Genomic DNA, 14302 nt, shown 5'->3' with positions numbered 1-14302 from the left:
CTCAAAAATTGGTAAACATGCAAGCACATCAAAACACAAAAGATGATGCCTAACTAGGGTAGCTAAATCAACAGAGAACTATACTCACGGTATCAAAAAGAACTACCAAACATCCTAGTCCTTAGCATAACACATCATCTAACGTATAGTGCTTCATCACAACCTCTAAATTGGTGTATGTTTTGACTAGGTTGTTATCTCTGGCTTCGTTCTAAGGATCTAAGGATTATAGGAGGTGCCACTAGATGCAAATTTTGTAAATTTTTTTTGAAAAATTGACCTCATGCATGATCTAAGCTAAATATGCAAGTAGTTTCAAAGTAAGTTTTGAAAATATGATGTAGAAAATTAGTAAAAATATAGATTTTTATGATTTTAAAAATAGGTCATATGGAAAGAAAAGCCTAAGTAACACCTATTAGACCCCTTGGAACCTTAGTACAACATACGAGTGTGATCTCGTCACTGCTTATGTGCACAATATAATAATGACTTTAATGATTTTTTTTTTTACTTATGTTATCTTACTTTGCAATAGAACAAAAAACTTGATCCTGGAGAAAATAATAATTTAACTTTTTAATTTATATATATATATATATATTTAAATAATACGCAAGTATACGTATCGTTATCAAGTAATATAAGACTTTTTGATTAAGACCTGAATATCAAACCCACAGGGAAATATGCAATATGCACAAACTTTATATTTTAAAAAGACAATTACTTAAACTATAAATATTTTCTCAATAAGTAAAATTCAATTCTTTTTGTATTTTTGATATTTTAACAAAACATTAAAACTTCTAAAGATAACTTGAGTTTATATAAAAGAAAAACACTTGATATGAAAATCTCTTTCTCCTTATCATGAATCAGTAATAAGTATAGGATATATGTTGTGGAAGTATTCAAATTATGTTGTGTCAAATAGGAGCAATAATATTTTTTACCCTTACTAGAGATGTTATAAAGAACATTGGCTAATTTAAAGTTTGAATAGTTCTGAAGACCGGCTAGACAGGGAAGATACTAGCTCTCACTCTATAGTTCCCTCGATTCCCTCCACCCAGGGGCTAACATCTCGTATCAGAACTTAAAATAATAAACCAAGTTGGGGCTTTATCCTGTCACTTTAAAGCCTTCTAACTCTTCACCCTTCAAAGTTTATTTCCCTATTTATTTGTACTAAATCATATGAATTACATTCTCATTCATACAACCTCATGTGATTCTTTCCAATTGTTGACTGAGACAATACCAACCCGGTTCTTACATGTTCTCACAACAAATTTTAATTTTTGGATAGACCAAATCAAAAAGTAAATGAAGTACATGGATTTAAATCATCACAACTTCTTCCAACATAAAAGATCGATACTCTCCACAACTTCCTTCTAAAACTTTTAATTACTTACCATTTTAAGGAGAAAAATAAAAAAAACTACTCAGAATCAATGGAGAAAGCAAAACCACATTTTAGTTTAAAAGTAGAAATCATTGTCAAACCAACAAGAAGTTTCGATTAAAACCAAAAGTAATTTAATAACAAAGATAAAAACTTATCTTAATTCCTCCACCAAACTCTTGAAGTTCTTTTAAATCTCTACTCTTTCACAAAAAACTTAACTCTCACAATAAAACTAAAAACAAAAAGGATAAAGTAAATTTGTGATGCCTGAAAATCTCTCCACAACTATCTCTCAGAACTCCCCCTTTCCAACATTTTTCATAACTTTCAAGCACACTTTAAAAGGCCTTAACTTCCTTCTTTTATAAATCTCTAAGAGGTGTCTTGATAACTCTTCAAAATATGTCTCAATTTGATGTATTCTCCAAATGATGTCTCCTTTCACAAGTCCTTTAATCATAAATTTATTTTTAGTGGTCATAACCACCCTCTTTAGCCAATAGGTGTCTCAAATGTCCCTTCAAAATTCGGTAAAATGAAGAAAACCACCAAATAACTGTCTCTAGCCCTTAAGCGCGGGCCTATGGCGCTTAGGCGCGACCTTCTCTGTTTCACCGGCGCTTAAGCGCTGGATCTGGCGCTTAGACGCCAAAACACTTTTGCACCATTTTCACATTTTTTTCTCTAAATTTGATCATTTTCACTCTTTTTAACATTTTTCACCTTTTTACTTGTACTTGAAAGAAAAACACACAAATGCCTTCCATTAAAGCGCAATATCTCAAAAATATGTGTAAAAATGTGTTTAAAAATACTATATATGTTAGGTGTATCAGAGTGCTAATCACAACGTGGTACCTAGTATTGTTCGTCGAGGCATTCCCGTGGGTAATACTCGTTACCCCATCGTGACCAACAACGAGTCACTTAACTAACTAGTTAGATTCATCGTCAAGACAAACCAGAAATGCACATGCAATTATAAAGTGATCATTATAACAGAGTAGGAATGATTGAAAGATCACAAACATTCTCTGCAAGTATATGGAGGCATTTACTAATGACAAATGCGTCGATAGTGTGGAGTGACACATGCAAGATATACAACCCAAGTGTGGATGAATGTGTCGAGGAGGCAGTGACTCAAGGGTGAGTGTCGCAAGGAGGCAGTGACTTAGAAGTGAGTATGTCGAGGAGGCGGTGACTAGGTGATGAGTGTTTTGAGGAGGTGGTGACTCGGTGATGGGTGTACCGAGGAGGCGGTGACTCGGTGATGGGTATGCCAAGGAGGTGGTGACTCAATGATGAGTGTGTTGAGGAGACAGTGACTCGTGAGTGAGTGTGTCGAGGAGGTTGTGACTCAGAATAATGCCTACGACAGTCTGTAGCGGCATCGTGGAAAATGAAGAAATGTTACTCCTGGTGGAGAGAACTACATATTGGATGGACTTGGTGACAAGCCATCTACGACGCAGACATGTAGGTATATGGAGCGAGTATGTGCGGATAGTGACTCAAGCAGACTCAATCATGCGGACAATGAAACATACGAAATGTCATACGAGACAGTCATGCAAGAGTGCACAAGTGAAGTGTAAACATACAAGATATGGTGGAACCTACAAGGTGTATAGTAATGAGGGCATATGCTCACAAGTACATTATAGAGCATGAATGTGAATGTGCTAATGGAGGCAGTTTGAAAAGAATGTGATGAATGCATTAAAACAAAAGCCAGTAATGGATTGATCGATTGAATAGGGGACAACACCAATTGATCAAGTGGATCGAGGGTGGTCGATTGGGCCAGTAAGTGTGGCAATCTACAAAGGATTTGTCATTTAATATTATCGGATTGATGATCGTTGATTGATCAAAAGGAATGATGATAGTTGATTGAGCTGGTGCGTGCAACCGATCAACAAAGGGTAGTTAAGCGATCCGATCGGGTCGGTGGCGACTGATCAATCAAGTGGACCGAAGATGGTCAGTCAGATCGACAATGATCAATCGATGAAAGATGGTCGAATGATACGATTGGGTCAGTGGTAGATGTTTGGTAGAGTTGACAGACAATGGTCAATAAACCAATCAGACCGGTGGTGTTGCAAATCGATTATGGATCGAAGAAGGTCGATTCGACCAAGGTGTGTGGCCGATCGACGAAGGATAGTCGATTCGATGCTATTCAGCCTGTGGCGACTGATCGATAAAATTGACTGAAGATGGTCGATCGGTCTAGAGTGCGTGGTCGATTGACTCAGGATAGTCATTCATGCCGATTAGAGTAGGGGCGGCTGATGAGACAAACCCATATAAGTGAATCAATCTAATTGGGTGAAGTGTGGAATGGTTGATGGTGCATGCAAATGGATATTTTTTAACGCAAATTTAAAATTCATGGAAGATATACAATAAATGCTGACACATGAATGAAATGGATGATGATTGATTTCGATGACAGGTTGAACTCGTCCTAATGAACTCACAAAAAACCTATTGTGCAATTAGCAATGGAGAGATATACCAACACCATATTGCACAAAAGCAACATGACGCTCACCTCTATTTGGACGACGCTAGATGGGGAATCCCTCACAAGGGGAATTCTCCATGAACAAGGAGACAAATACCAAATGAACGACTCTGTCTTCTCAATCGACGGATTTCAAACGTCCATCTGGATGAAATCACTGATGCAAACGGTGGGGCTAGTACAACCCTGACTTACGGAATTTGGTCTAGAAATAAAATGGATAGGATTTTCTCTTGCATTTTGCAATGAAGAGCACAAAGTACCCAATCCTATGGTACTTCCTCTAGAAACACAAAAATTCTAACCAGATAGGGGTTACTAGAAATAAAAATAACAAGAGAATAAGGGATCTCACCAACATAATGTTTGATCAAAGTGTTGCTCTTGTAGGAAGAAGTTCTCATTGTCAGAGAGAGCGATGAGGTCATTTGATTTTGTCTTCCCCAATATGTGAAGAAGCTCCCTTCGTAAGAGAGAATTAAGAAATCGTTGAAGCTCCCCTTACCAAAAGCAATGAGGAGGCTTTCCTCGTTGACTCTTTGAAGGTCACCAAAGATGAAGAAGATGACTGATGAAATGAAGGAAAAGAGGAAAAAGATGGAGAAAAACAATTTCTCTAACCTTCTCATTGAGAAAGGTGAAGAATCCCTCAAGTAAACTCCCTAGAAGCTCCTCCTTCAAGCTTTCTTGTTCCCAAGCTCCCTCCCTCCCAGACAGCTGCCAATTGATTTAAGCGAGCCCTTCTTAATGGTTCCTTCAGCTTTAGGGAGAATATTCAGAGGTTTAAAGTGACTTTCTTAATTTGGAATGGTTCAAAATATTCCCTAAGTCATATTTGGGTGAAGAAACAGGCAAAATAGGGTTGTCTAGTGGTTATGTCTGCCTTGCCGATGGGAATCTGAGGACCAGAGGGCCATATTCACAAAATAGGTTGACCTAGCATGGCCACACCAAGCTCAGGTGTAGTCACACCACTGAAGCGAGCTTCACAAATTAGGGGTCGGCGTGGCCACTCCAGAGAGCAGGCGTAATTACAACAACTCTCTGTCTGGTCAGCGTGGTCATGTCATCCTCAGGCATGGTCATGACAGTTAATGAACCAAGGTGCCTTTCGAGATTTGGGCGTGGTCACACCAAATTCGTTGCCTAATACATCATAGCCTCTATTTTTCTAGTGGGTCATGCCATCCTTAAGCATGGTTACACCAATTATAGGTCTTTTAGGCCTTTAGGGAGGTTTTGTCATGGCCACACCCAATTTAGGTGTGGTCATGCCATGGGCTTGGCATGACCACAATTGAATTAGGCGTGGTCATGCCAGACCCCACATAACTTGGGTTTCCAGAAAGCCTGTTGAGGGGATTTCAAGCCTCGTGGGACATTTAATGGATATGATATGAGCAATTATGATTCTGAAGCCTCTATAAAGGTTTGAACGCGTCTCAACAGAGCTCCAGAGGATGAACAATAAGCGTGTTGCCAAGTAACATGGTTATGTAATGAAATTTGTCTGTATGGACCTTGGGCCTAAGGTTCAAACACGGTGTGAGGTAACCTGTTAGACGGTTTGCGTCACGGGAGTATTCATATTAGCAAGATACAACCCCCACATCATAGTGCTTAAAGACATATTATTTGTTGTTTTTGATTCCTTAGTGCCAGCTAAATAACCCACCAGATTTAACTAATCGAGATGACTTCACTCAATTGAGTAGATGCTCTAAACTCTAACCTCCACCTCAGCACCAGGTCATTACTTGCTTGACATGCCACATTAGCACATTAAACCCACCAATTTTCCTTTTTTTTTTGGATCGCAGTCTCAAGCCGCCCCCCTTCCTCAGAGCGTGAGAAGAAGTTTCTCCTTCCATCTGAACAAATCGTCATTCAGTTCACAAGTTTTTCTCCTTCCATCTAATCGAGCTCTACAAGAACAATCAGAGGTAAATTGAAACTCTTTTTCTTTTCATCAGATCATATGTAATCATCTTTGACGTGTAGATCTTTTTTTTATGATTCACAAGTACTTTTCTTCTCTAAATCAAAACTCTTCTAAGGGGTTGTTTGGTTACAAATAGGATTTAGTTAAAATAGGATTTGGTAAATCCTGTATATTCAAATTTATCAAATCCTAAAGTAGCTAAATCCTGAAAACTGTTTGACATATTAGTGAGTAAATCTTTATAAATCCCTAGAAACTATTTGACAGTTATAGAGAAGGATCTAACAAGATTTATGAAAGTAAAAAAAAAAAAAAAACTATTAAATAAAAAAATACAAACAAGTATCCCAAAGTGCATAAAGAAGATATTTACATTAATTAATAATAAATTATATTAATTAATAATTAATAAAACTTTTAATTTGTTGTTAAAAAAAATTAACATTAATCAATTATTAACGAATGATATAAATATTTACTTAAAGTTTTATTAAATAAATTAAAATTTAAAATATATTTTATTCATTACTTAACTATTAAATAATTACATTTAAATTTATCTAATTTAAATTATTTTAATAATATGTAAATTAATTCTTAATCCTAATCAATTAAATTAATGAATTATGCAATCATCAGTCATCACTTACCCTCTCCCGAAACCCTACCCTCGCTTACATCCTCCATAGTTATTAAATATGTCGCATATCTCCCTACTCCTCCCGGTTTCGCTCGAAACCATGGCCTTCGTGAACGAACTTTCACCATACAGTACTCATTAGAGCGCAACGACGGGATCGCGGCTTACATAGACCACCGAAACTCCCATCTTTCTCATCCTTTAGCTCGGCTCCTACCAGAAACCATTGAGGAAGGTAAGCCTGTTCGCGCCATTCTTTCTCTTCGCTCGTCCCGGATTTACTAAATCCGCCGATTCAAGGGATTTACTCAATCCCGGATTTATGGCGAATTGGGGATTTACCAAATCTCAGGATTTACGGAGATTTCCATTTGGCAGGATTTAGCCTTAATCCTGCGTAAATCCTGCTTAAAACCGGCTACCAAACAGCCCGTCAATCTCTTGGTGCTGGCTACCATATTAGATTTCTTTCGGTGAGTTGTGTTCCTGTTTTCCCATTTCTCTTGATTGCTTGCCTAGTGAGGTTTCTGATTCTGATGGATGAATGTCTTGGTTGTGAACCTTGATTTGAGAGATTATGCTGGGTTGCTTCTGTAAATGGGCTGCATTCCATCAAAATAAGTTAGAAAACGGTTTACTAGGTATGAGGACTCCTTAATTTTGGCCTTTCGAATAACAACTCGTTCATTACCAAAATTGAGAAGAAAAAGAAGAAAATCTGTAGGTTCTCGCTTCTTAGGATAGAAGCGGTCTTGATCCTCTTTTGGAAAACAAAAACTAGTTAATTTTTTTTTCCAAAAGCTCTCTAACCTTTAGGGGTGTAAACGAACCGAACACTAACGAACAAAGCTCAAGTTCGTGTTTAGTTTGTTTGAAATTACGTGTGTTTGAAATAGACTCATGTTTGAAATTGTTCGTGAAGTTACTGTTCGTGAAGTTACTGTTCGTGTTCAGTTTGATTTGTTTGAAATATATTTGAAATGTTTGAATTGTTCGAAATCTTACAAATTTGTTTTGTTTAAAATATTTCAAAAGCTTACAAAAGCTTAAACCTATAAGAAAGCTTAAACCTATAAGAAATTAATGCTTAAATTTGTATGAATCACAACACAAATGCAAAATAGCCGAAGTATAGCTCACAATAAAACCATAATATCTTATCTCATCCATAAAAAATTCAGATTTAAAGGCAATATGCGAAATTTCACCCCCATAAACTTGGTTTCACTCAAAGAAACTAAATAAATTTAAAATAAATATAAGAAAATTTAAGCTAAGAGACGAACCTGAAGATAAATAAGAAATTATAGAATTTAATATAAGCTAAGAGGCGAACCTGAAGATCATATTATAATTTATAGGATTTATTTATTTTTTAAATATGATAAATTTTTACAGTACATAATTATTTTTAAAATATGCCAAATTTTTTATATATAATTATTTTAAATTATTTTGTATTTTGAAAAATAACGAAAAAACGATCGAACAAATGACTGTTCGTGTTTGGTTCGTTTATAAACCGAACGAAAAAAAATTGTTCGTGTTCGTCTCATTTTCTTTTCGAACAAATCGAACACGAACTCCTCGACGAGCCGAACACAAACTGTTCGCGAACAACGAGCTTTTTTGACAGCCCTACTAACCTTCATTCCCCAACATTTTATATTCCATCGTATTGTTAAGATTGAATTTAAGAAGCCTCTTTTTGACCAAAACCAAGAAACAGAAAACCTAAAAGAGTTCATTTTTCAAAAGCTCAAGTAACAAACCCTATTTTCACACCTTCAACCTTCTTCCCAAAATCTATGTAACACACATGTATTTGGAGTATTTAAAATTTAAATGCATACCAACGATTCTTATGTGTTTGCATATGCAACACTAGATTTTTGGGAGGTTTACATACATACCATTCAATGCTTTTGCATTTATATGCATAACACCTGATCGAAAAATCTGAGTATACAGATTCTTTAACTCATAAGTATTTACACTCATAACAATTAAACTACACTGTATATGTGCATATTTTTTAGATCCTCAAGTATTTACAGATTTATTAGTTAATTTCCAATAGCATATGTACAGATTTCTTCAACTTCATGCGTTTACATGCATAATACTTAATTTCCAACTGTATAAGTACAGCTTTTCTTAATCATGATATATTTACATTTTTATAACTTATACTTGAGTTTCAAATGAAGGTTCGCTGTTTTTTTTTTTCTAATTGTGTTCATTTGCATGTGTTATATTTAATTTCCAAATGAAGTTTTGATGTTTTTCTTAATCCTTAAAGTATTTACATATCTAATACATGAATCTCAAATGAAGGTTTGATTAGTTTCAGATTTTCAATGTATAGAAATATATAGCATTTAATTGAAATGTATAAATTTCAGATTTTTCAATATATTTACATATATAACACTTAATTTCAGATTTTAAGTTACAAGTTTTCTAAACCCCAATATATTTAAATACATAATATCTACACCTTTAAAATAAGAATATATGTTAGTCAATTCCTAAAGTGTTTCAATATATATAATTTCTAAAATTTATAAATTAAAATGTTAAACTTCAGATTATCCAGATGTTAATATATTTGCACACATAACACATAAATTGATTTGGTAAAATTCATATTTTTTCCAACCTTTATGTATTTGCATATATAACACTTAGAACAGATGAATATATGTGCAGATTTTGGTTTATTTATATTTAAAAAAAATGTATATATGTGCAGATTTTGGTTTCTTTGTCCTTAAAACAAATGCATATATTTGCAGAGTTTGGTCTCTTTATTCTTATAACTCTTTATGAAAGTTTAAATTACTTTTCAGATTTTCTTATAGATATAAGGTTATTATCCAGTTGGGTCTGTTTGGGGTAGCTGCAACTTTTCAGCTGCAGCTGCACTGCCCCAAGAAGCTGTTGCGGAGAAGCTTGCTGCCTGTTTATTGTAGTTGTGTGAAAAAAGTTGCGGGGCAGTTTCTTTCAGAAAAATGATCTTTCTGCCCCAGTTTAGTAAATTTTTTTGTAACAGAACTGTGACACTTATATATTTGACACTTTAAAAGCAGAAATTCAGTTCAAAACAATACGAAAATTCAGATACATAACTCACTTAACAATGAGTACGAAGAGTAGAAGAAAAACGTCAAGAAATATTAAAATTGCATTTAATAAAATGATTAAATTATTTTTAGCATGTAGACTATGTATCTCTCGTGTCACAACGTCTTCTAGTGACACTATCCAATCCCGATCACCGCATGCAGTGGAATCCGACGGACTGTCCGCCTATCGGAAGAAGTCACGCCTCTCATCCATGCCCCTGGGACACCTATAGAACTGTCTCACGTAACTGTGAGCTTGACGTGCCATCAGTAGGGTAGTCTGTAGTCCGCAGTGGCGAAGCAGTCGTCGTCCTTGAAACTCTTGAACTCATCTTTCTTGATTCCTATAAAATACAAACATTAGTGATGACAAGAATTGAATTTACTAAAAAAAGTAATTGAAAAAATAAATTTTGAAATAACATAAAATTTTCAAAGCAGCATTATAAAATGTAAAGTACATGTGACTCTGAATAAAATAAATATAGATTCGAATGCTCGATAGAAAACATTAATTCTATAAATGTTTTTTTTCAAAGAAAATTAAGTACACATATTGCCGAATAATTTAAAAAAAGAAATCCAACCACCCTCCTGCTAACGCATCAGTAATATGTTCCCTCAACTCAACCATTTTGCTTGCACTTTCCCCCACTTTAGAACAGATAGTGGATGCATCTTTCTCCGCTTGTGGCAGTGAATGCCCCAGGTGGTACTCATATGTTTTCAGGGGTACATGCTCCTGATCTTCGTCGGCTCTACGAAAGTCAGTGTCGTTGATGGAAGGATGTCGCCGAATATAATTATGCAGAGCTATCGTGACAGTGACAATCTGGACCTGCTTAGTAAACGGGTAAGATGACATGTCGCGGAGTATAACCCATTTCTTTTTTCAAACATCAAAATTTTCCTTGATGACACCCCGTAAGGAAGAATGTCACTTATTAAACATCTCCTTCCTGCCATAATTAACGTTGCTGACGCGCTCGAAATCAGGTATATGATATATCTTTTCGGAAAGACTTTGAGATAACCTTGTTACAGCGGATAACCAACATCCACTAAATAATATTTGTTTGAGATGTTTTGCACATATAGTATCTCATAAAGTTAATAGCCAAAGTATTTGAGGTTGAAACATACCTGAAGGAGGATGTGGGAAGTTGTAATCGGTATTTCGCGTTGCCGCCCTGAAAATTCTGCTGTCATGCGCACTATCCTCCCAACCGGGCATAACGAAAATAAAACACGTGTTAAAGTCGCAAACAACCATGACATTATGCGTCAGCGACCCGCATCGTCCGATAAATGTAACTTTTTCGCTATTTGGAACCCGTGTATCAATGTGGATTCCATTAATTGGTCTGATGCAATCCTACGCAAATAAGAAAAAGTTCAAAATATAAGGCATGCATATTTAAATTTGAATGCCTTAAATTTGAAAAGTTACATTGAAGAATGACATGTAGCGTGCATCGTGTAGAATCTCCGAAGACGTTTGCTCGAAGTTAGGATTTGTTGAGTTTAATAACTTGCGCAGAAAAACTGACAAGTGCATTTAAACCGACCGAAAAGTATATACTAATCGTCTTAGAGGAGTGCTTGAATCTTTCTATCGCACCTCGCATTGACTCATTCTGTGCTAATATGTACAGGGTGATTGCTATTACCTCGAGTGTAGTTGTCCTTGACGACCTATGAAATTCTTGACGTTTGCTAAGTTCTGCTAGAAGATTCATAAATATGTCCTTGATCATTCGAAACATGTTGCTGAATCTAATTGGGTGTCTGACAAATAAATCCCCAACTCATCTGTCCTCAATAAATGATGATGTCAAACATGAAAAGCGATGGCTATATGTCTCATAATATTTGTTGATCAAATAGATTGTTGTATTTCTCTGCCTATGTTCGTTTGAATCCTTTTAGTACCCGAGACAAAACAAGATTAGTAAATTTTGTACAAATCATGTCTCAAGCATTAATGATATATGGGCGGTGATCATTTATGAATAATCAACCTATATGAATATTATTGAGCAAAGTCCCAAGCAGGTAAAATAACCAAATAACAATATAATGAAACAAAAAAATACGGGTGTCCCAAACAGTAACAAATAGAACAAATAAAAAAATGGTCTCAAATGTCCTGCCATAAAATCACCGCAGATATGTCTCCCTCTTTTCTTCTGGAATCGTAACAAAAAAATTCTGTGGGTGTGATTTTCAAACAATTTGAGTGCAAATAAGTACAATGGCCAATCCTTAACAATTTCCTTATCTGCATCCAAAATTTGAACGACCTGTTGAATGGAAGTGGTCGGTATTAAATGCATGTCAGGGATAGAGGAAGCTACAAGTTGTGAAATATAGGTTCTGAGGTAAGTTGCTCCGCCTTTCTTCTTACTTTGCACACGGGCTCGCTTGGTACGACAGGTGGACTCAACTTCCGGGTTGGGGAGTTCGGTCGAGTCAGCTGACATATCGACCACCAAGTTCTTATGGGTGGCAATAAAACCCGCCTGACTAGGCGTGCATGCATATTTGCTTGTAGCAACAACGCCCCTGAGCATCTTGTCTAGTTTCTCCTCCAAATCAGGGTCAATGCCACAAAGCTTAAACTTCTTCGCAACTAGCATCACCTACAAAATACATATCATACAATTTAATGAGTACATAAAATTAAAATGAATAAATTAGAGCATGTGAAAAATTCTCACCGCAAGTCTTTATGTTCACCACTCCTCTAAAACATCAATGATTCGTTTCACTGGATCCCACCTCAAGCCCGTTGATCCGTGTTTGAGTTCCCTCCAAAGTTTCCAATCCTTATCGAGTTGATCCAATTTGTTCTTCAATTGCATTATGCTCTTGGCCTGTACTCTCCTTGAATTTATTGATTATATTCTGCCACCCTTGTTGAAATATGTCGTGGGCTTATTTCTCAGATCAATTTCAATGAGGCAAAGGTCATAAAAGATTATTTTTGTTTCCTTATCCTATAGCGGGTGTTGCAGCCTCTTTGGCATTGGCCATTTTACTACTATGATAGCAAAAAAGCAAACAAGCATGAGTAAGAGCATTCAAAAATACAACAACGCTACATTTCTCCGCCTCATTTCAATTCGACTATCACGGTGTGAGTGAGAGAGAAATATACTTCTTTTATCATCACATTTCCTTAGGTGATATCACGAGTAAATTTCAATAGCTTTGAATTGAATTACACTCATTCTTTCTTCTTTTATGCCACGTTTCACATTGTGTGTATGTGAGAAATATAATTCTCTTATCATCAGAATGCCACAGGTGGTACCACTAATAAAATTTCAGTTGATTCGAATCACATTATACATCTTTGCTACTAGTTGTGAGACTACTAGTAAATTTCAATGGTTGTGAATGAAAATATACATATTTGCAACTAGCTGTGATGAAAAAAAAAAGAGAAACATAGCTCACATAACTGTCTCATTCTTTCTTCTTCTATGACTCGTTTCATTGTGCGTGCGTGAGATAAATATACTTTTTTTTCATCAGAATGTCACAGGTGGTACAACTAGTAAAATTCAGTGGCTGAGAATGAAAATATACATATTTGCTACTAGTTGTGAGACAAAAAAAAACAACAATGCTCACATTACTGTCTTATTCTTTCTACTTCTGTGCCTCATTTCACAACGTGTGTGTGGGAGTAATATCCTTCTATTTTCATCTGATTGTCACAGGTAGTATCACTAGTAAATTTCAACGACATGAAATGATATTATGCATATTTGCTACTAGCTGTAAGTCCACTAGTAAATTTAAATGACTGGCAATGAAAGTATACATCTTAGCAACTAGCTTTGATGCAAAAAAAAAGAAACATTACTCATATAATTGTCTCATTTTTTCTTTTTCTATGACTCATTTCACAGCGTGTGTGTGTGAAATATACTTCTCTTCTCATCAGAATGCCACATGTGGCACTACTAGTAAAATTCAGTGGCTTGAAATTGTATTATGCATATTTGCTATTAGCTGTGAGACCACATAACTAACATCACCGTCTCATTCTTTCTACTTCTTTGTCTCATTTCACAGTGTGTGTTAGAGAAATATAATTTCCTTCTCATCATATTGCCACAGGTGGTACCACTAGTAAAATTTCAGTGGATTCGAATCACATTATATATCTTTGCTACCAACTGTGAAGCCACAAATAAATTTCAATGGCTGGGAATGAAAGTATACATATTTGCAACTAGTTGTGGTGCAAAAAAAAAAAAAAAAAGAGAAACCTTGCTCACATAACTGTTTTATTTTTTTTCTATGACTCATTTTACAGTATGTATGTGAGAAATATACTTCTCTTCTCATCAGAATGCCACAGGTGGTACCACTAGTAAATTTCATTGGCATCGAATGGTATTATGCATATTTGCTATTAGTGAGGCAAAAAAAAGAAAAAGAAAAACATGACTCACATCATTGTCTCATTCTTTCTACTCATTTGCCTCATTTCGCAATGTGTGGAAATATTCTTCACTCATCACCAAGATGCCCTGTGTGATATCACTAGTAATTTTTAGTTGCATGGAATGAAATTTTATATATTTGCTACTAGCAGTGAGGCCAAAAAAAAGGAAAACTAGGGAAA

General features: G+C 35.5%; 1 protein-coding gene across 2 annotated transcripts in view; it reads left to right on the top strand.

The window, feature by feature from the left end:
• The first annotated feature begins 6535 nt into the window (after positions 1 to 6535).
• Positions 6536 to 14302, top strand: part of LOC110025503 (mediator-associated protein 2) — a 23459-nt gene continuing 15692 nt past the window's right edge. Inside the window, exons 1-2 of one of the 2 annotated variants that reach the window (XM_020726027.1) lie at positions 6536 to 6767; positions 6911 to 7005. The gene's annotated coding sequence lies outside the window, so the exon portion shown is untranslated. The remainder of the gene's footprint in view (positions 6768 to 6910; positions 7006 to 14302) is intronic. The other variant, XM_020726028.1, reaches the window with a different exon arrangement.

The sequence above is a fragment of the Phalaenopsis equestris genome, unplaced genomic scaffold (genome assembly GCF_001263595.1).
Source record: "Phalaenopsis equestris unplaced genomic scaffold, ASM126359v1 Scaffold000301, whole genome shotgun sequence".
Classification (NCBI taxonomy): domain Eukaryota; kingdom Viridiplantae; phylum Streptophyta; class Magnoliopsida; order Asparagales; family Orchidaceae; genus Phalaenopsis; species Phalaenopsis equestris.
This window is presented reverse-complemented; position numbering and strand designations above follow the sequence as displayed.